Source organism: Humulus lupulus, chromosome 6 (genome assembly GCF_963169125.1).
Source record: "Humulus lupulus chromosome 6, drHumLupu1.1, whole genome shotgun sequence".
NCBI classification, from domain to species: domain Eukaryota; kingdom Viridiplantae; phylum Streptophyta; class Magnoliopsida; order Rosales; family Cannabaceae; genus Humulus; species Humulus lupulus.
Genome location: NC_084798.1, coordinates 142,356,905 through 142,381,173, shown reverse-complemented (window position 1 = coordinate 142,381,173; position 24,269 = coordinate 142,356,905).

Below are 24,269 nucleotides of genomic sequence, written 5' to 3'. Positions count from 1 at the left end.
TCATCGTTCTCAATGGCTGGAAAGGCCTCTTGAGAGGAGGGGTGCTCGGGGATCACTGGAAGACGAGCCCGGGTCCTCAAGGCTAGTGTTTGACCTTCGCCGATAAACTGGCGCGCAGCATCATGACATCATTCACGATCTGGCGATAGTCCTTTTCCCTAGGGGGAAGTCCAGATAGCTTCTCATACTGACCCCCGAGGGTCACAGACTTTTTCGTCCTCACAAATATGGCTGCACGAGAAACAAATTCAATCAATACATGTACAAAAAAAATGAAATATCTTAATGGAAAAAAAATGCACGAGTTGAATTTACAAGGATGGAAGACTTACAAGGTCAGTTGAAGTAACGATGTTCGTACTTTCTTTAAGCCATTCTACATAAAGAATAAATATTTATAATTGTTTGGATGGCTGGGGAGCTTAATGACGGAGACGGAGTTAGGAAATCGCGTGAGGTAGTAGAATCCGTCACTGCGTCCCCTCTAGTCGGGGCTTGCCTTGAGGAAGAATAAGTACAATATGTTTGTCAGGGTGGGGACCTCCCACTCATGTTTCAGGAACAAGGACTTCAGACCCGCCCAAAGTCTATACGAATTTGGGGGGAACTAGACTAGAGCCAGCTTCATGTAATTCAAGAAATCCGCGAAGTACTGGTCCAGAAGTAGGAAGGCCACAGCCTTCAGGTGCTCATCACTCCAAGTCGCATAGTCATCTTGGAGAGGGGAACAACTCCTTTCCCCTTCAAACACAGGTCAGACGAGGAGAGTTCTAGCTCCGACCTCTATGTTGTGGTTCAACATAATCTTGTTCACTCTCCTTTAAGTTGTGATCTTAGAGATGATACACTCAGCCTCGAAATACGCGTTGGGATCGACCACGAGCTCCTTCTCTATCACCGGACCAAAGTGGGGGATGGGAGATTCGGGGGCGACCTACTTCCCCTTGTTCTACTGATGAGAGGACGAGCTCGAGGCATTCTTTTTTAGAGCGTTCTTCTTTTGAGGAGCCATTAGATTGCCTAACGACAAAACGACCTAGTTAGTAGGCAACCTAAGTTGATCTAGAACTATGACGCAAGAGTACAAAGATCGAAACAGTTATTTTGGTTATCCAAGCTAAAGTTGGCCTTAGCCCCATCGCGTGATGCCATGCGATGTCTTAAGCTATGCACCTCGATTTCCTAATAGCCCCCTGATATTTAGGGATCCGTGTTTCAGAAATGTGAGACTTTGGGAAGCGGTTTAGTGCAAAACCACCCAAGAAAACGTAACCTCTAAGCTATCTAGTTTTAAACCTAAAAACCTTTCATTTTCTTTACCCCGAATGGGTATTCTTTAAATCAATTCACCATTAGGCTTACCCGCTAAACTGAATGGGTATTCTAAAGCATGTTTGGACTCACCTATTGAACCGAAATCAAAACCTATTCCTTATGAACATTTAGAAATAACCTACTAGTAACTATAATAAGTGTTGCGGATGAACATGGTTAAGAACAGAAATTCCATTGGATAAAAAAAAGGAAAAAACTCTTCATACCAAAGAATGAGATACTTACAAGGAAGTACGTTCGCACATTGGAGGGAGAAGACTCGTCAAGGGGAAGCTCCGGGAAAGCTTCGGAATGTTTGGGCACGATGAACAGTTTTGGGAATTCTGGGAAAGAAGGGAAGTTTGGAAGTTTAAAAAAGGGAAATTTTTAAATACAAAGGTGGTGAAGTTTGAAAATTGGCCATCCTATTTACACGTAAATTGTGGAAATTAATCTGGGCCATCCAATTGGGTTAGTTCAAGATCCAAGGACCAAGATTAAATAGACCAAACGATGACAAAAAGTTGACAAGACAATTATTGCAGTCCTCAAAACCTGAACAAACGCCAATTGCAGTACACCACTTGTCTAGTAGGCGTGGTTTTATGTAAGAGAGGTCTAAAACCCCCTATTGTGTATGTCAGAAACTGACGACATCATACACGAGCAGGAGCTTGGGGGAAAATGTTGTACCCTGATTTTAGCACGAGTCCGGGCACTCAGCTCGGGTACACCTCGCAGATAAATATACGGAGAAATAGCCAAGGAGAATGATATCTACTTATTAACCACGTGGACAACTCAAGATTCATAGTAGTCATGCATTGTGTAAGGCGTCCTGAGTTTATCCCGAACTAAGGATGCAATGGCTGTGAAGCGTGAGCTCATAATTTTAAATAGTTGTCGAATCACGAGCTTGGACGAGATATCCAGCTCGTGGTAATTCTAGTATATTTCATACACGTGGATCCCAGAGACTCAGGATCGCTTTATATGTTTACTTATGACCAGGTTGTCATATTTATTATTTGAGATAGGGGGAACCTGTTTATTCTATATCAAATCATATCCCAATATAAATGGGAATTATTTGTATTAAATGTAATCATTATGTAAATGCATGATTGAATCACGTGGTTACCCAAACTTGTCCATGGAATTCCCTTATAAATAGTGGGAATATTGGACAGGAAAGGGGACCATTATTTTGTAATACCAAAACTCTGCCAAAATAGAGAGAGAAACAACAATAATATTGACTCGTGGACTAGGGGGATTTTAATCACTGAACCACGTAAAAGTTTTGTGTTCTTGAGTGAATTCATATTATTTTTCATTACGGTTTACTATTAAGCACTAATCTCCCTTATTATTTCTTAATACACTGGTAGTAAAAAACTGCGTCAACACCTAGCATGTTCTTAAGAGCACAAATGACCACAAGACAGGAAGAGAATTAAAACCAAACATGCTATAAGACAAGAAATCCTAACAAGTTTCTATTTTTTTTTAACAATGAACACATAAAACAATATTTGTACTATACATAAGAACCCTAGGTTTCCAAAAACATAAGCACAATACTTATAAAACCCTAGCATGCTTTGATCTATAATACATCAAAATCATATGCCCACTTCCATAAGCATGTTTATCAATAAAAAGATTCAACAACAAGATTTCCAAAACATACATTAGGCCAACTAAACACCATAAAAATATCCTTATATCATGATCATGTCTCTTCTCAACAAAAACCATCAAAGCATAGCAAAAATCAACATAACAAAAAAACCACAACAAGGATAGAAATTTCATATCAATCCATACTTCAAGACCAAAATCCAAGATCAACAACAATTCAAACAGAATAAGAGAGAATGAATTACCTCTCTTGATTGTTGAATCAAGAATACCCTAGGAAAAGAACCTTGACACCTATAGGGATTTCGAAACACCATCACAAGGAAAAGAAAGAAAGAAACCCTTAGAATTGAGGAGAAGAACTAGACTTAGGAATCAAAACCAAAAGCAAATCAAGACATACCTAGGGATTGAGATCCATTTTTCTCTTCTCTTCCTTCTTTCTCTTGCTCACCCACGAGCCCTTCTCCTTCTATCTCTTCCTCCCTCCCACAGACACTCTTTCTCTCTCTATTGCATGCGACTAGCTCCAAATGGGGCTCTCAATCCCACCCTATTCCTTATAAAACCCTAAAACCTATCACAAGAAAATGGGTAAAGAAAAGGTAACTCCTAGGATTTGATTGTATAATCTTTTCCTTGATAGAAAAAGGGATAGGATTCACAACATAAATGGAAATCAATCCCTTGATCCCCTCTCCCTCCTTAGCTGACCATCTCCCTAGTATCTCTCTCTCTACTCGGCCAAGTAAGGCCTTTCACACCTATTCACCAACTTGCCAACTTTCCCATTTTGATACAAATCATTACCACTTAACCTTTCTTATTTCTCCTTTTTAATAAAATAAATAAATAAAATGGGAAAATGCATGGAAGTCTATTGCATGCTCACCTTGCATACCATGCACATGCACACACACAAGTGTTCAAGTTCATCACTACTAACCATGCAGCTTAGTGCACCCAACCAAAACTCAAGAAGGCTCTTAAAAATAAAACAATTAACAAAAATTAAATTCACAGAATTCCTCCCAAACAATTCAAACACTTAAAATAATTTCCTAACACTTAATAATTAATAATAAAATAAAGCACACAAAATAATAAAATAAAATAAAATTTTGGTGCACTACAATATACCCTACTTAAAAGGAATTTCGTCCTGAAATTCTTTCTTACCAATTATCTCAGGGTATCTTTCTCTAATGTCTTCCTCCAACTCCCATGTTGCTTCTCTTGTCGTGTCATTCTTCCATAGGACCTTAACTAATGGAATAATTTTGGATCTCAATTCCTTTATTCCCTTTCCGATGATACGCTATGGCTGCTCATCGTAACTCAGGTCATGCTTCAGCTGTAACGGTTCATAGCTCAGAACATGGGAGTGATCCGACATGTACTTGTGCAACATCGAGATATAAAGGCGTTATGTATTTTAGATAGTGCTGGGGGGAGTGCTAAACGGTACACAATTTGCCTAACTCTGCCCAAAATTTCAGATTGACCTATAAATCTCGGGCTCAATTTCCCTTTCTTCACAAAACGCATAACACCCTACATTGGCGAGAATTTCAAGAACACAAACTCGCCAACCAAAAACTCGATATCCATTCTCTTAAGGTATGCGTAGTTCTTTTGCCTACTTTGAGCAGTAAGCATGCTCTGGCGAAATTTCTCAATTGACTCATAGGCTTCCCTAATAGCATCGGGGCCTAAAACCTACTTCTCTCCAACCTTATCCCAGTGCAAGTGAGATTTACATTTGCGCCCATAAAAGCATCTCATAGGGAGCCATCCCAATAGAGAACGAATAGCTATTGCTATAGGACAACTCCATCAAGGGTAAGCATCTCATCCAATCCGTATATTTTTTATGACTACCATAATCAGATAAAGTTGATGGCTCATTTGAAGGAACATCAATGATTGCATTATACACTTTTAGTTCACTCATAATTATGTGTATGTTTATGTACCAAACATCTAGATTGTTGAAGTCTAAATGAAAAATACTTAGGTGGCCATCACGAGGATTCACTAGTTCTTTCTCATTTTGAGGTTCTTTATCAGGATTAAGAGAATTAACCATTGTTTCTTGAAATAAATAAATAAAATATAATTGATTAAAAATATAATAAATATCATATTTTATTTGGAAAAGTAAACATGATGTATGAATGCAACATATAAAAACGCATAAAAATTATATACTAATCTACGATAAATTAATTTGAAAAGTTAATGGACTGCCTTGGGGTAGGTCAGACTAACTCCAAATTAATTTTAAGATAAATCTCAATTTCATAAGTGAAAACTTGGATATTTTAATTAAAACAATTTATAATTATGGAAGTTAACAATCAAAACAATTTTAATTAGGGAAAATAATCAACATTATTTCAATTAAAGAAATTTCCAAATTAAAACCATTTTCAATTTCTGATGTTTAATTAAATCAATAATTATGGTAACAACACACTAGGGGTTGTATCAAGGGTGTGGCGGCTGAAGGAGGCTCGACTGGTGGAGGAGCGGCTGGGCACAGGCAGAGCGCGACTGCACATTGGTCGGGCACAGGGGCGTTGTGCTTGGCACAGGGGTACAACTGGATTGGGTATGCAGGCTGGCTGGCGCACACTGTGTGAGCAGCAGCTCAAGGCTTGGGCTTGGGCTCGGGCTCCATCAGAATTTTTAACCAAGAATTTTAAACAAAAAATTAAAAAATTCCTGTGCCCCAAAATGGCTTACATATTTCATCTAGAAATTTTAAGAACAATTCCTCAACCCAAAAGCACCATAACAAACAACCCTTAAGAATCTATCATCACGAAAATAAACATCCATCCATTCAAACATATATTACATATAATATAAAAATGCATATAACCGCACACAACAATTAATAATATGCATAGATTAATGACCGGCTTTGGTACCAATTGTTGGAAATATATTTAGAGTACGCAACGAAATGAGCGTGGTAGGCCCATTGGGAATTAGAACAACAATAATAAAAAAAATTCATTAATCATATAAATACTTTATATGGCCAAGAAAACAATCCAGAAACATTAACATACAATATTATTAATCATGGAACATGTATATAAATATACAATATATTTATATATAACATATAAACACATAAACATATGAATATTCAAGAACATTAACAATTACCTATTGAAGTCTATCAAGTGTCCTTGAGTCTTTTCATATATTTATAGACCTTCCTATCCAAAGATTTGAGCACTCAAATCATGATCTTCCGGAGTGTTCTCTACACCTCAAGATGTGTGTGGGCACATAGAGAACATGGGTTTGCAATTTTAGGAATCACAAGTATTTCTCAACACATGAGAACTTGAATTATGGTCTAAGAATGACTAAAATAAAGAAGAAGAAAGACTTTTTGTCTCACAAATTTTTTTAGAACTATTCTGACTTTTCTTTTGTGCTATGTATATTCTCTCTTTTATATATATACTTCTCTTTATTCTATAACATATATATAGAGATATTTCTATTACCTTATTATTATTAATAATAATAGTAATAGAATAATATCATGATGATGATAGGATTTGATTTAGGAAAATATCTAACTTACCAAATTTGGAAAAACTATTTTCAATTTATTAAATAATTAAATTAATAAAATAAAAACTACACTCATACAATATCAACATATTGATACACGCATGGCATAGTCATTGGACTATGTCATGCGTGTACTGCTATATCCATTTTCTGGGATATTGTATTTTTCTTTTATTTAATTATTTAACTAAAATCAATCTCCCACAAAATAAGGTGTTTATCTTTTTTAGGAAAAGATGACAACTGTATTTCAAGATTTAAATTTTAAATTCAAAATTCAAATTGATAATCATCATTATCATCATCTTTTAAAATTAAATAAATCAAAAACTATTTTTTACTTACAATTTTATTTCTCCCACTCAAATAAAATAATTAATTTCAAAAATTAATTTATTCATTTATATATATGAAATTCGAAATTTACATATTTAAATTAATAAACATATTTTTCAAAAATTAATAATTAATTCCAAATTAACTATTCAACCTCAATTATCATATAATTGCATACTTGACTCGAGGAATAAAATTCTTCTCAAATTAACAAATTACAGTTATACCCTTGTACCAACTCTTACCTTGATATGGTGTTGATAGAGCCACCCTCAGGTCTATGGACCTATAATATCAAGCTCCACTAAATATTACATTATTAATCAATACTCTTTGATTAAATAATCATATTTATTAATCTCATGATTACTCAACTATAAATATGAGATTGAACTCTTGAAAATTATAGATATGTATTTACTGAGTACTTTATATAAGAATAATGTGTCCATTGATATAATCATTACATACATCATTAATCATTTACTAATGGTTCATTGTTAAAAGGGAATAAAATTATTGTTTTACCCTTTTAGCTATATCTTGTTCCTAGAGTACCATTGACTTTACTATTGAAGATTGTATCACAACAAGTTTGCGACGTGAGAGCTCATAACCTTTTCAGTTCCAAAAGCCAACCCAATAGGGAACCATTATTCAATCTATAAGAAGGTATAGATTTCATATCCGTTAAATTACGTCCCCAACCATATATATCATTGAGTCCCCAAAATAATTGTTCTTAGCCTGATCATTCTGACAAACCTTAACGCATGAATCAAAGGATCATATGACATATATAGGAGTTCATAGCAACCTCAGGATTAAGATCATCGTGTATATGATCACCGTTTGATGTGTTTGATTAATACTATGAAACGGTGTTTAAACAAGTATTAACAAATCACATCTGGTCCAATTCTACATACTCTCATCATGCAAAGTACCTCCACTAAAGTGTCCTACTACACTAGAAACCCGAATCTAGGTCACATATATTCATAATACTAGTGGACCATAATAGCAGTAATTAATCTAAAGATTCCATAACTTTCTTTTACTATGAACTGTTTTAAGCTTATTATCTTAATCTCGATCCTCTCATATCAATATGAGATTAAGACCACATAGATAAACTTTGGAATTTTCTGACATTTACTTAATATTATCAATATAATATCGAACATAGTCAATATATATGTATAATAATTCAATTCAATTATTCAATTCATTTTAAAAATTTGTCAACTACAATTGCTTTAAGGGAACTATTCCCAACAGCTATCCCTAAGAAGCTTCGAACCTGTGAGACATTCTTGGGTTGGGGCCAGTCTTTATTGGCCTAGATCTTTGCTGGATATACTGCTATTCAATTCTTGGACACTATATGCCTTAGGAAAGTCACTTGTTCCAACAAAAATTCACACTTAGAGAACTTAGCATAAAGTCGTTGTTCTCGTAGTCTATTAAGCGTCAACCTCAGGTGTTCCTCATGCTCCTCCTTATCTTTGAGCAAATAAGGATATCGTCTATAAACACCACCATGAACTTATCCAAGTAAACCTTAAAGACTCTGTTCATCATGTCCATGAATATCATTGGGGCATTAGTGAGTCCAAAAGACTTCACTAGGAACTCATAGTGCCCGTAGCGTGTTCTGAATGTTGTTTTAGGAATATCTCCTTCCTTCACTTTCAGCTGATGTTACCCAGATCGCAGATCAATCTTTGAGAACACTGTTACCCCTTACAACTGATCAAATAGGTCATCTATCCTAGGCAAAGGATATTTGTTCTTAATCGGTACCTTATTGAGTTCTCAGTAATCGATACACATTCTCATACTTCCATCCTTCTTCTTCACAAATAGAACTGGTGCTCCCCATGGCCAATAACTAGGTAGTATGAAACCCTTGTTCAATAATTCGTGTAGTTGGGTCTTGAGTTCCTTCAACTCTACAGGTGCTTTGGATATTGGTGCTGTTTCTTGCGCAAGTTCGATCACAAATTCAATTTCTCTGTCCGGGGGTAAAGATGGTAAGTCGTCAGGAAACACCTCAGGGAACTCATAAACAATGTGAACATTCTCAGGTTTTAGCTCAGTCTATTTATTCTTATCCACAATATTTGCCAAAAATGTTGAAAACCCATGCTGCATCATGTTCCGAGCTTCTAATGAATATATGATAGGTGTGCAAAATCCTGTCACTTCTCCGTTAAAGGAAAATAGTTCTCCTTCCTCAGGTCTGAACTCCACTATTTTTCTCTGATAGTCTATCGTTGCTCCATATTTTGCTAACCAGTCCATGCCAAGTATAGCATCATAATCTAGTATGTCTAACTCTATGAGGTCTATTGGGCACTCTCTGCCCTCAACTACTATGGAAGCTGACTGTAACCACCTAGTTGACAACATAATGTCTCCTGATGGTAACATAGTACTAAAGGTACGCTCAAATAATTTACAAGACAAAACCAGTTTATCTATTACATTTATTGCAACATAAGAATGAGTCGTTCCATAATCCATGAGGACTCTATACATCATACCTGAAATAGGAAGCTGACCTATGATGATGGTGTTACTGTTGGCTGCTTCATTTTGGGTCAAAGCAAAGACTCTCTCTGGCACTAGATTTCCATTGCCACCTTGCCCTGCTCTCCACTGTGGGCAATCCTTCTATAGGTGGCCTGCCTGATCGCATTTGTAACACTTTTTGGTACCTACCTGACAGTCTCCTTGATGTCGGCGTGATCATTTAGGACAACTGGTGGTTTTCGTGGTTGTCACCATTGTTGTAACTTTTACGGTTGTTGTGGTAGTTATGGTTGTTATGATTGTTTCCATTCAGGGTCGAGGGTTTACACCTCTTGTCATTTCCACTGCTCTGTCCCTCATGGGACTTCCTCTTGTTACCCTCCTAGAAACCATTGTTTCTATTGGCATCCCTTCTTGCAGGACTATCCTTCGATATGCAGTCTTCCAAGTATTCCGCATCAAGAGCCTTATCTAGAACCTCATCGTAACTAACCATCTCAGCACTGGTCATCTTAATATCTCTAGAAATCATGAGCTTAAGTCCTCTCATAAACCTCTGGACTCGCATGGCCTCAATTGGTACTATTTTAGGTTTAAACCTCACCAATCTATCAAACTTTTGAGCATAATCAGTACTAGAAAGATTTCCTTGGACCAAGGTCACAAACACATCCACCCTGGTTGCCAGTACAGCTGCACTGTAATACTTTTTGCTAAACGCTTGAACGAAATCTGCCAAAGTCATAGTGTTTAGGTCATGAATCTGCTTCACCACGTCCCACCATATCCTTGCGTCTATTTTGAGTATGTGAGTTGCACACGAAACCCTTTGATGGTCGTTTAGCTCCATGTGGTTGAAGATAACTTCTACCGAATTCAACCAATCTTCTGTCACCATAGGGTCGACTTTCCCATCGAAGCAAGGTGGGGCTTGCTTCTTAAAGCGTTCATAGACTGGCTAATAACTGTAAGCCATTGGAAATGGTGCAGCTGGTGGTACTGGAGGCTCAGGTTGTACCAACGGTACCTGGGGCACTTGAGGTACTTGTTTGGCTTGAGCCAACTCTTCGTCCCTCTACCTTAACTGTTCCTTCAATCTTGCTATCTCTGCAGCCAAATCCACAATTGGTGTAGCTGGGGCTGCTAGTTAGGCTTATGGCATTCTCAGGTTAGGGATTTCTTCAGCACTAGGGTTTGCAGAGGCATCTCTTCCTCAGCCTCTTCCCCTTCCTCTGCCACCTCTTGCTCCACTTCCTCTTGTCAACATTATGAAATTCTAAGTCACCAAAAGAAAATCATAATAGAGGATAATTCACATAATGTTTTAGTTACTTTAAGAGCTAGTCATATAGTTTGTCATACATACTCATATCCATACAACATTTAGAGTTTGCAAGAGAGTTATAAAAAAAAAATTATAATATTCAAAATTTGCTCAAAAGTATCCCATAAATCTAACTTCCAAAAATATGTCTAAATTAAACCATAAAAATCCATAAGTTTTTAAGGGTCTTTAAGGAAGTCCCATTTTGATTTAAATAGGATTTATTGATGGAAATTTGAGATGGACTCTAGTCCTCAACTGTGGACTCATCCCCTGAATTGTAATCGAAGATGTTTTCTGAGATGTTGAAGTAGTCAGGGGCGCTAGCCATCGCCCTCATCCTGATGCTCACTTTTAGTATGGCGCATATTACTTCCTATCGCACCATTTCCCTTTCCATGTCGTGTACCATCTCGAAACGTTCCTACATTTATCTATCATCATTCTTAACTAGGACCACCTGTAAATGTTTGAATTCATAATTGTCCACGAGGTCATAAATGGTGTACTTGGTAGTATCAAAGTCCAAGTCATCTTGGATGATGTTGTGCCACGCTATGGTCAACTGAAGGAGAGCCTCAGGGTATATTGACAGTGATTCCCTCAGGACCCAGTATTGCTCAATAGGCCAACGCAATACACCTCTCTTGTTAATCATTCCCTGAATACACTCACAAATTGTTGAAGTGGTCTTTAGTATGGCAATCCTCCAATCTTTGTTATCCTCATCGAGTTGCACTTTAGGTATAGCGCAGATCTCTTTAAGTAATTATTTCTTAGTGGTCATAATGATAGGAGGCATTTTTTCAATACTGCAGTTACAAAACTTGATATTTAAAACAAAGAAAGCCAATAAAAATTAAAGTAAATACTTACGATACGATGAGGTGAGATTTTCCATCCTTTAGCATGTATGCGGAGGGTCCTTTAGAAAACATGAACAACATGTCTCTGATACCATTTGTAAAAAATTCTCTAATCTATTCTTTATAAAAATGTCGCTCAACTCACATGTATTAGAAAAATACCATTTTAATGAAAAGTTTAGCGGGGCCTTGATAAATAATGCAATTGGGACCCAATAGTTTGAAAAAAATGTTGTGTCTTTATGCAATATTTGGAAATAAAATAGAATAATAGGTCCCACTAACGTAGAATGAAACATAAACCATACCATAAGTTCTTAATTATTCTTGGCGCTCATCTTGACTGTTATTCGTTCATATGACACCCCGCGTCACACATGCCTAGACGTCGGAACCTCCCACATCACTGTGCGTGCTAAGGAGAAACCCTATTGCCTACCTGAAAGGGGGAAAGTAAGGGGGTGAGCTAAAAGCCTAGTAAGAAGGTACAAACAAATGCAACAATATTCAAGAAAACACAAGAAGACTAAATTCGTATCGTAAACTAATGACAAAACATATCGTAACTATATCATATTCATACTCATATATCATAATCATAAGAATTCATATTCATTTCATAATCATAATCATACATCATTTAATCATGGCACCCCTATTGTCCATGTCACATCATGAGGTAACCAGCAAAAGCATAAACTGGTAAGACCTCCTCTATGAGGTAAGCAGGATCTCAGGTCCTTGAATAACCTCGGCGCATCTTCCCTAAGAGTTACGTCATATCCTTAGTAACTCCTTTGTTGTGTTGCGTTCAACATGCTAACAACCTACTACTTTTCACGCAACATACAAGCAGACATACACAACTAATATCATAACATAATAATTTGTACTTTTCATAACACTTTAGTTTACCATAGCTCATACGTTCCATAACACCATAATTCTTGCGATCATATTAGTGTATACTTTTCATAACATAATTCATATAAATTGTAGCTAAATTCCTTACCTCGAGTCCAAGAAAAAATAACGTGCGAATACGTCACAACAAGCCTATAATCACAATCAAACATTCATCTTAAAATCAAGTAAGATTACACATGCCCAACATGCATACCCCATGTGTGCATGGGTCATTGTTTAACGCCGAAAATGTGACAACCACTAAGCGATAGTAAAAGTCTAGTAGTCGATCCACAAGAAGGTAACCTAAAACCAAAAGATTAGTAGACAAATAACAAAATAAGTTAGTGACGTGAAATAAATAGAAATTGAAGTGAAAATAGATTTGGGATTTTTTGTTGTTGTCTTTTTGGTGAAATGATGAAATGAGACAAGTGAAGTGAAATAAAAAATAAGGTGTAATCCAGAGTTGAGAAGTAGAAATGTTTCAAAATCAGCCATATGCTTGTTTAGTTACTTAGTTACTTGATTTAGAGAACTACACAAGTAAATAGTTCACATCACAACATTTACTTGGAAAATCTAACATTAAAGTCCATATTCTTTTCTAACAAAAGTTCATTTGAGTTATAAAGTTCTTTCCTTTAGGAGCACAATGCTAATCTTATGAAAAATCTTTAAAAAAAAGGCAATAATGCAATAGAAGATTAGACATAAAATATTGCATCAATATTACTTTTACTAACTAGAAACACATAGAAATAGCATGACTAATCATATATATTATTAGCACAAGTAAATAAAGATAACAAAATAAAGATGAGGTTGAAAGAACATAAACAACTAAAATGCATTATATTAAGAACACAATAAATCAAAGTAGCAAAATAGTATCACTGACATATGGAATCATCCTTGGAAGATTAGGTCATTATGCTCATGATTCTCACAAAATTCTAATAAGAAAGTATGAGAAGAAAGTGAGTAGAAAATTTGTTATAGTTTCTTTCTCCCAAAATTACATTGCAAATGTGAAAGAAGAGTCCTTATTTATAGAAAAAGAAAAGGACTAAAAAGAAATTAAACTACAAATAGGGTTTATAAAATAAATCTGAAATATTAATAATAAAATATGATTTTGAAAAAATCAAATCTTATTATTAATATTAACCTAGGTATTGTAGTGAATGTTCAAAATGCCTCTTTTTCTAAAACAACACCAAATGTGAGCTTTAAAGCTCAATATACAAGGTTCAAGGTCCAAAGTGCACAAAAGAATTGGTTGGTGGCAGGTTGAAGGTTTGACCTAGTCGTAGCAAGTGGGAGCGTGCCACATGGCGCGGCTGGCTGGGGGAGGAAACAACATACGGGTTGCTGGGTCAGGGACGCGGGTCAATGCGAGGGTGGGTCGCTAGGTCTGCAGGTCGCTGGTTGCTGGCCGATGTGTGGCATGAGGGAGAAGCGCCACGTGGCGCGTTGGGAGGAGAAGGCAGCAGGATTTCTAGGCTTGGGCCAAATGGGGCCTGGGCTACATCTCCACAAAAATGTCATCTTTTAACTCTTTTTTTTTTCAGTTTTAACTCATTCTTTCTCTTTCTTTTTGCTAGTGTCCAAATGCCATTTATTTCTGGAAAATTAAACACAAATTAAATTAAAATTAAAATTATAAATTATAAAATATATTACAATAAATTCATGAGAATATTAATTAAAACTTAATTTATTTTACACTTTAAAACTAATGAATGGATATTTTTGAGCACTAACCATAACCCCCAACAAGTTTATTGCTAGTCCTTAGCAATTCAAGCGAAGAATACAATTACCAAGTTGAATAATTGAGTCAAATCAAGCAAAACCATCTAAGCATTTTCAAAGTATTAGCAAGAAGTCAGTTGCAATTCCAGAGTCTTGTGTGTGTGCATCAAACCACATTCATTTTTATCTCAAGTCATAACACAAATAGTATCGAAAAATCTCAAAAGTATAAAGGTCTCAACTCCAAATTCCTCATGGGCATTGAAAGTATTTTTATGGGAAGGATGACACTCTTGGAGTTGGAAATGTAACACTTTACGCTCAAATGAGAAAAGATAAAATTTTTAGGATAAGAAATTTGGACAAGTATTGATCACAAGAAAGGCATATCAACTTATTGGAATTCAAATGACAAACTACCTTTGGGATTTACATGAGAAAACTCAAAGAGTAAAATGACAACTAACTAAAAATGATAAATAAGAAAAGGAAACTGTTAATAATAATAGTTTTTTTAATAAAATTACTCAAAATAAAAAAATAGAAAGATTTTTTTTTCAACAACTACAAAATAATAAAGGAAAGTGTTTCTCTTGTTCTCTTCTTTTTTCATTTTTCATTTTTTTCATAATTTTTTTTGTACTATGTTTTTCTTTTTTTTTTTTATGTTTTTTCTTTTTCTTCTTTTTCTTTTTGTTTTGACAAGAGGCAACACAAAAATAAAAGGAAATTACAAATAAAATAAAATAAATAGAACATAAATTTAAAATTTATTACAAAGACTCATTCTTACATGAAAAACATCCCTCTAGTAAATGTCATGTTTTAAATTCAAAAAATATGATTTTACCAACTCAAATGATCAATAAAAGTTCAAAAAGTTATTTTCTCAACTATCATAACTCACCAAGAAATAAAGAACTTTAAACTTAAAATTTCTCTCAACTATTTGTGTTAACAACCAATTTACCACATGTTTGGAAAGTTCACAAAAGAACTCTGGAAATCACTTCATAAGAGCTAAACATAGTTAAAACTGACTCAAACCAACAAGTTGTACTCATACTCAAATAATTTTGAGAAAATTTGACTTAAAAATTCAAGAATACAATAAGATTTTCCAAATGAATGCTCACCACCCCCAATCAAAAGTCAGATAGTATCCTCAATGTCAAAATGAATACTCATTGAAAAGGATAGGGAAAGAGAACACCTGGATGATGATCATGTTCATGAGACGAGAGCTAAAATAGCCTTATAACAATACCCCAAAACAAAAAAAATACAAGAACGAAAAACATTCAAAAATAAAAGACAGACAAAAAAATAAAGAAAAAAACAAACAAACCATTCAGAATTTCAGAGTGTATAAATTGGGACCTTAAGAAGGACCTCTTCAACGTGACTCACACTCTCAATGTAATCCTTTAGTCTTTGCCCATTAACTCGAAAAATTCTACCATCGGTTGGGTCCTCAACCTCAACAGAACCGTTGGGAAATACTTGCTTCACTACAAATGGACCAGTCCATCTCAATCTCAATTTACTGGGGTGCAAGTCCAAGCGATAATCATAAAGATGCACTTTCTGATTTGGCTCAAAGTGTTTTCACGGGAGTTGTTTATCGTGAGTGATTTTCAACTTTGCTTTACAAATCCGTGAATTTTCATATGCATCGTTTCTCAACTCCTAAATATCAGACAATTGGAGTTTACGATTGATACCTGCGGCATTTAGATCAAAGTTGAGGGCTTTGATAGCCCAATAAGCTTTATGCTCGAGTTCGACGTGTAAATGATAGATCTTTCCAAAGACAAGTTGATAGGGAGACATCGCAAGAGGGGATTTGGAAGCAGTGCGGTATGCCCAAAGAGTGTCTAAAAGACGTGTAGACCAATCATTGCGGTTGGGATTTACCGTCTTTTCCAGAATGTGTTTTATCTCCCTATTGGCTAACTCAGCTTACCCATTAGTCTGTGGATGATAGGTGTTTGCAACTTTATGAAGTACACCGTACTTACGCATAAGAGCTGCAAAAGATTTGTTGCAAAAATGAGTGCCTTGATCACTGATGATAGTGCGAGGAGTATCGAACCTTGATAATACATTTTCTTTCCAAAATTTGACACTGTAGCATTATCATTGGTTCGACAGGGTACAACCGTCACCCATTTTGAAACATAATTCACAGTGAGAATAATTTTAAGGTAGCCAAAAGAAGGTGGAAATGGTTCCATAAAGTCTATCCCCCAACAATTAAATATTTCGACAACAAGAATTGCGTTCAATGGCATTATGTGCTAACGGGGTAAGGAACCTAACTTTTGGCACCTTATACAAGAGTGATAGAAATCATTCGTGTATTTGAACTGAGTGGGCTAGTAAAGACTGCATTGTAAGATTTTGCAATGGTTTTCTTCACAGAAAAGTGACCACCACAAGCATCATTGTGGAAAAAATTCAGCACACTAGACACCTCATCGTCATGGATGCATCTTCGCATGATTTGGTCAAGGAAATACCAGAAGAAGTATGGGTCATCCCAAAAGAAATTTTGCACCTCGACTAGAAATTTGTGTTTTTCTTGTGAACTCCATTCAGATAGGAGTTCACCTGTTACTAAGTAGTTCACAATGTGAGCATACCACGGTAACTTACTACCAGAAAGCAATTGTTCATCCGGTAAATCGTCATGAATAGGTGGACCATCAGCGGGATCGCTGAATTCAAGTCAGGACAAATGGTCCGCGACAAAGTTATCAACACCTTTCTTGTCCTTGATTGTGATATCAAATTCTTGCAAAAGAACGATCCACCGTATTAGTCGCGCCTTAGCATCCTTTTTGGAAAGGAGATATTTCAAGACTGAGTGATCCGTGAAGATCGTAATAGGTGATCCAATCAAATAAGATTGGAATTTATCAAGGGTAAAGACGATGACAAGTGTAACACCCTCCTAACTAAGGACCATTACACTATGTACTTTGAATTGTGTCAGACTTTCTAATCAAGTCATTTGGTTATAAACGTGTAACTAAGGTTAACATCAAGGGTTAGGGTTAAAATTTTTGGTCAAAGGAACTATTGACTTTTATTTAAAAAGTTTATACATAAAGGGGATCCCAAAATATTTCAACCAAACTTTTAGAAAAGGTGTATATACATCAAATTTACAACCGACTGACCTAAGCAGCAAAATCAGGGCTACAACCCCAGTTCTTCTGAGATATCCTCGGTCGTGGTGGACGAGCACCTGCATATGTACACGCCGCCACCGAAGCTCTCAAACTCAAGGTTGGTCAAGCTTTCTGTTACCCTTACCTACACCATAAAGCACCCGTGAGCCAAGGCTCAGCAAGAAAACTTAAGCATGTGCATAAACAAAAAATACAGATTCCCAGATACTTATCTAACATGTCTAGTAGTAATAACCTACTCATATAGGCATTCAATTACAAATAAATGGTAATTGGACCAATTTGGGGCCGTTGATTACAGAGTCAACCCTGGGGCCCTATGCCCTAGTTATGTGACCATAGAGACACTTGGGCCCTAGCCCTTAGCTCTGGGATACAAGCCATAGAGCTAGCCAAACACCTTTGGTTCTCCAAAAAACATCGGGTCGGCCAACGTAATAGTACATTGCTGATTTAGGCCTAAGCCTTTCGCTTAGCGCGCTATTGCCGTCCTTGGCACAAAAGTGAAGCCCTGTACCAGGTATTCGAATATCAACATAGAAGTAGATATGAATAAGCATACCTCAATAAAACAAGCATGCATACATGTTAATCGCATAACATCATCAAGTAACCGTAATCATAGTAATAATCATGCTTCTTTAACGGGCCACACCCTACCCACGAAAACCATGCGAACAGGCATGCAACACTTATGCAAGTAAACAATATTCAAGTATGTTTAACCAATAAGTGAAATGATAACTTAAACATAAACGTTCTCAGGGGCCCAAGCCCAAATCATAATTATTATTAATAGCCAGGCCAAGCCCTGATCACATAAAACACGTATTGGGTTCCATTTTCTTACCTCATGTCCGAGTATAGCTTAAAATAAGAACGACCCTTGAGCACAATCCCGGTTCTGAGCCCATAACTATAACCTCAGTTGTGAATGATGATCCCCTAGCCATGAGCTATCTGAATTCTAATCCCGAGCCTTCAATTCCTCAGTGTCTAGCCAAAATCTCCTTAGTTCTTTCAAAGAGCTCCCATAGAATAGCTAAGGAAAAAACAAAGAGGGAGAGATTCGGTTGTGAGAGGTGTTTTGAGTGTTTATATTTTTGTTTTCCTTAAGGATTAAGTGACTTACGCTAATCTCGAGGCTTGGGATACCAAAAACGTCCTCGAGGGCAAGATGGTCAAAATCCCCAGTATTCCCTCCTAATCTCACTAACTCCAAATATATCCTCAATTAATCATTCACATTACCCGATTACCCGATTTAATACCAAATACCTAAAATACCCCTTGACTCGCCCCGAGTTGGGTATTGGGTCCCGTTGTGACTTTCCCGCTAACTTGCTCCATGGGATCTTCTCGTGTCATGTAGCCTAAATAAGCCCACATAATAATGTGGTCTCTCACATATATGCACATATATACAATTATGCTCATAACAGGCCAAATTATGATAGTTGCTCTTCTAATAAGAAACGGGCTCTCATGCATATATAGTATTCCTAAACATGCATAACGAGTTATATTATCATATAACTTGGATAATCACAATAAAATATATCAAATAAACATATAATTCCATATATTGCAATCCTGGCACCCTAATCACGACCCTAAGCCTCATTAGGTAATTTTTGGATGTTACAACTATCCCTTCCTTACATAAATTTTGTCCTCGAAATTTTACCTGAACAACTCGAGATACTAAGTCTACATATTTGCCTCCAACTCCCAGATCACTTCCTCGACCTTGCTATTCATCCATAATACATTAACTAAAGGTATAGTCTTGTTCCATAAGACCTTATCCTTCCTGTCTAAAATCTGAACTGGTTGTTCTTCATAGGACAAGTCTACCTCCAATTCCAGATCTTCGTAACTCAATATATGAGTTCCATATGACACATACTTCCTTAGCATGGAAATACAGAATACATTATGCACACTAGACAATGCAGGGGGTAAGGCCAACCGGTAGGCCACCTGACTTATCCTCTCCAGGATCACAAATGGTCCCACAAACCTAGGGCTCAGCGTGCCCTTCTTCCTGAACCTCTTCATCCCCCTCAGTGGTGAAACCCTAAGGAAGACGTATTCTCCCACTTGGAACTCCACGTACCTCCGCCTTGGGTTTGAATAACTCCTCTGTCTACTCTAAGATTAGAGCATCCGAGCTCTAATCTTCTCAATAGCCTCAATGGTCCTCTGAACTGCTTCAGAACCTAAATATTTCCTCCCACCCATCTCATCTTAGTGAATGGGCGACCAGCACTTCCTACCATACAACATCTCATAAGGTGCCACTCCAATGGTAGACTGGTAGCTTTTGTTATAGAAAATTCTATAATAGGAAAATATTTACACCAGGACCCTTCAAAGTCCAACACACATGCTCTTGGCATGTCCTACAATATCTTAATAGTCCTCTGAGACTAGCCATCGGCCTGAGGATGATAAGTTATATTGAACTTCAGCTGTGTACCCATCCCTCTTTGTAACCTTCCCCAAAACTTGGAAGTAAAGACAGAGTCTCTATATGACACAATAGACCTCGGAGTCCCATGAAGGCGAACTATCTCTCTCACATAGAGGTCTGCATAAAGGTCTACCGTGTAATTTGTCCTCACTAGTAGAAAATGAGCTGATTTCTTATATTGATCAACGATGACCCAAATAGAATCATGCTGGCCCACTGTCCTGGGCAACCCTACCACGAAATCCATTGCGATGTCCTCCCACTTCCACTCTGGTATATCCAGAGGCTGTAACAGCGCTGATGGCCTTTGATGCTCAGCCTTGACCTACTGGCACGTCAGGAACCTTGCCACATACTCAGTCACGTCCCTTTTCATCCCAGGCCACCAATATAAAAATTTCAGATCTTGGTACATCTTCATGGTGCCCGGATGTAGAGAACAAGGGGTAGTATGAGATTCATGCAGAATCTCCCGTCTGATCCCAGTGTCCATCAAAACGCAGATCTAATCCTTGTATCTCAACAAGCCCATGCTTGACACAGTATGGTCCTAAGCTATTTCAGCTAGGATGTCCCCTTTAATTTTCCCCAACTGTGGTTCATCTATCTACTTCTCCTTGATCCTGTCCAAAAGAGTAGATTGTAGGGTGATCTTGGCTAGCTTATCCACCACTAACTCAATTCCTCCTCTAGCCATATCGTCAGCCAACTTCCTTGATATTTGCATGGCACTATATAACTGTCCCAGACCCTTCCAGCTTAAGGCATCTGCTACCGCGTTGGTCTTCCTAGGGTGATAGAGGATCTCACAATCATAATCCTTTTCCAACTCTAACCAACGTCATTGCCTCATATTCAGATCCTTCTAGGTGAAGAAATATTTTAAACTCTTGTGGTCGATTTATATCTCACACTTCTCACCATACAAGTAGTGCCGCCACACCTTCAGTGCAAAATCCACAGCTGAAACTTCTAAATCGTGTGTGGGGTATCTCTGCTCATACTCCTGTTGGTATTTATAGATCAAATCAGAGATTATATGGAGCAGAACAACAATCAAAATTGTTACTTTAACCCCACAAGGTTTCTAGATCTACTTCTTCACATACATATATATATATATATATAGAATCAAAGAGATGAACAGAAAAATTACCTCAAGTCCTTCCTTGCTGCTATCTTTTTGTACGGCAAAATCCTTGAGATCTCACACCAAGATCTTCCAAAATGTTTTCAGCAGACAAAGAACGAGTGTGGGCTCGTTATACAAAACAATAGGCAAAATCTATTTATCAGATGTTCTCAACACATGAGATTTTATAAAGTTTGGACCTAAATTTGTGAAGAACAGTGACCTATGCTTGTAGCACTGTTTTATTTCTCTCAGTGAGATTTCACGATATATTTTCTATTTCTGAAAAGTCTCCCTTTGAAAAACTGATCTCCTTTATTTATTATATCCAATATATATTAAAATAAATAATATTAGTTATTTTAAAAAATTTAAAAATAACTAATCTGTTATCAGATTTTTTGTTTAAATAATAATATCTTAATCACATTAAAATATCTCATTATTTATTTAATATTTAAATTACTAAAATTGTTGAAACAAGATTCCCTTGGAATTTTCTTGTGCGTGTAGCACAGTGTCTGTGCACTGTGCACGCGCAACCCATGCTAGGGAGGGCATGTGATTTTCCCAATTTTCATCATTATTTAAATACCGAAAATCCCAAAAAAAAATAATTTAAAATTAATTATATTTTTGTTAAATCAAATAATTAATTAATTAATTACCCATAATTATACAATAATTATGTTTAGTGCATAGAAAAATATTTTACTTATCAAATAAGTCATTTTGCCCATTTTTGGATTTATCTTTGTCAGTGTTTGTTTGAGCCATTACGAGAACCATGGACCTATAACATTAAGCTCCAATAAATTAAAACTAAATAATTAAAATCATTAATCATAATAGTAAATTTATTAATTCTGATATTTCTCCACTATAAATTCATAATTGAACTCTTTATGTTATATATTTTTTTTTACAGAAATCTTATTTAAAGTTGGCCATTGATATAACCATCTTACAATAGTTCAACCCTCTAATTAATTAGTTCATAAATTAGAATGGAAGAATTACCATTCTATCTTTCTAATTTACTACTTATTCCTTAAGTACCATTAATTCACTAGCGAATAATTAATCTATAATCTAATTATAGATTTGAGCTCAAAATCATTCAGTTCCAGAATTAACCCTTAAGGGAACCAATATACGATCTGTTAGGAAAGATTAGATTCTGTATTGTTGATACATGTTCCCAGCCATCCTTGATATTAAAGCTCCAAAACAAAAGTCATTAGCCTCAATCTATGAAGAGACCTTAACGAATGAATCAAAATATTTAATAAACATAAACAGGAGTTCATGAACACTCAGGATTTAGGTTGATCTATAAGTGATCATTAGTTATGATATGAATTACAAATCTTTATTATTAAATAGTTTTTGGATAAAGACTTTTATTCATAACAGTCCTTGTCATATATAATCATATTATATAAAGCACCTTTACCGAGATGTCTTACCACATTAATAATCCGAATCTAGATTATTTGTATCAACATGATACTCAGTAAACCGTACTTACAACCCTAATTAAAGAATTCCATAACTTCAATTTGTTGTTGAATATTTTTATTCATTCATGTGATCTTAATTCTCTCATAATAATACAAGATCACATTCTCAATAATGAATATGGAATTTTTCTGATATTTACAAAAACAATTATTCAAACAATAATAGACTATTGTATTTATTTATTCATTGAAATAATAAATGTCTTTTGCATGCTTTTAGGACATTCTCCAAAAAATCTCCCACTTGTGTACTTAAAGAAAGTAAGGAATTTCTCTCAATCCGATATTACGTACATGACCCTTGAATTGCCTTGCAGGAAGCGTCTTCGTAAACGGATCTGCCAGGTTGTGTTCTGATGCGATTTTCAGAATGGACACATCTCCTCTATGTATAATTTCTCTGACTAAGTGGTATTCGCGCTCTATATGCTTTCCCTTCTTGTGGCTTCTTGGTTCTTTAGAATTAGCCACTGCTCCACTGTTGTCACAGTAAAGAACAAGTGGTTTCCCAACTTCTGGAACCACTTCCAGATCCGTGTAGAACTTTTTCAGCCAAACTGCTTCTTTAGCTGCTATGTATTCAGCTTCCATGGTTGAATCAGCTATACTAGATTGCTTAATGTTTCTCCAGACAACTGCTCCACCACCAAGAGTGAATACTGACCCAGAAGTAGATTTTCTACTATCTTTGTCTGACTGAAAATCTGAGTCAATGTATCCAGTAGGTTCAAGGTCACTACCTGAATATACCAGCATATAGTTTCTCGTTCTTCTGAGGTACTTGAGAATATGTTTCACTGCAATCAAGTGTTCCAAACCTAGGTTTGACTGATAACGACTGACAATCCCTACTGCATAACATATGTCAGGTCTAGTACATAACATTGCATACATTAGGCTCCCTACAGCTGATGCATAGGGATACTTTCTCATGTCCTCTTGCTCTTGTGGTGTCTTTGGACACTGATCTTTGCAAAGAGTAATTCCATGTCTGGTCGGCAATTGACCCTTTTTGGAATTTTCCATAGAGAATCTTTCAAGCACTTTACCAATATAATTTGCTTGTGAAAGTTCCAAGAGCTTGTTCTTTCTATCTCTTAGAATTTTAATGCCTAGAACATAGCTGGCTTCTCTCAAATCTTTCATTTGGAATTTTTCAACCAACCATTTCCTTACATTTGATAATGGCTCTACATCATTCCCAATGAGTAGGATATCATAAATGTAAAGAACTAAGAAAACCACAACTTTCCCTTTGATGTATTTATAAACACATGCTTCGTCAATATTTTATTCGAAGCCATATGTTTTGATAGTTTCATCAAAAGTTAAGTTCCAAGATGTAGATGCTTGTTTCAATCCATTTATGGATTTCAACAACTTTCATACCTTTTGATCTCGATCCTTCTTAATAAACCCTTCTGGTTGTTCCATATATATGGTTTCATCAAGTTGGCCATTTAGAAAGGCTGTCTTGATGTCCATTTTCCAAATCTCGTAATCATAGATGGCAGCTATGGATAAAAGTATGCAAATGGACTTAAGCATGGCTACAGGAGAAAATGTCTCTTCATAATCTACACCCTCTCTCTATGTGTAGCCTTTGGCAACAAGCCTTGCTTTATAAGTTTCTACCTTTCCATTTGCACCCCTTT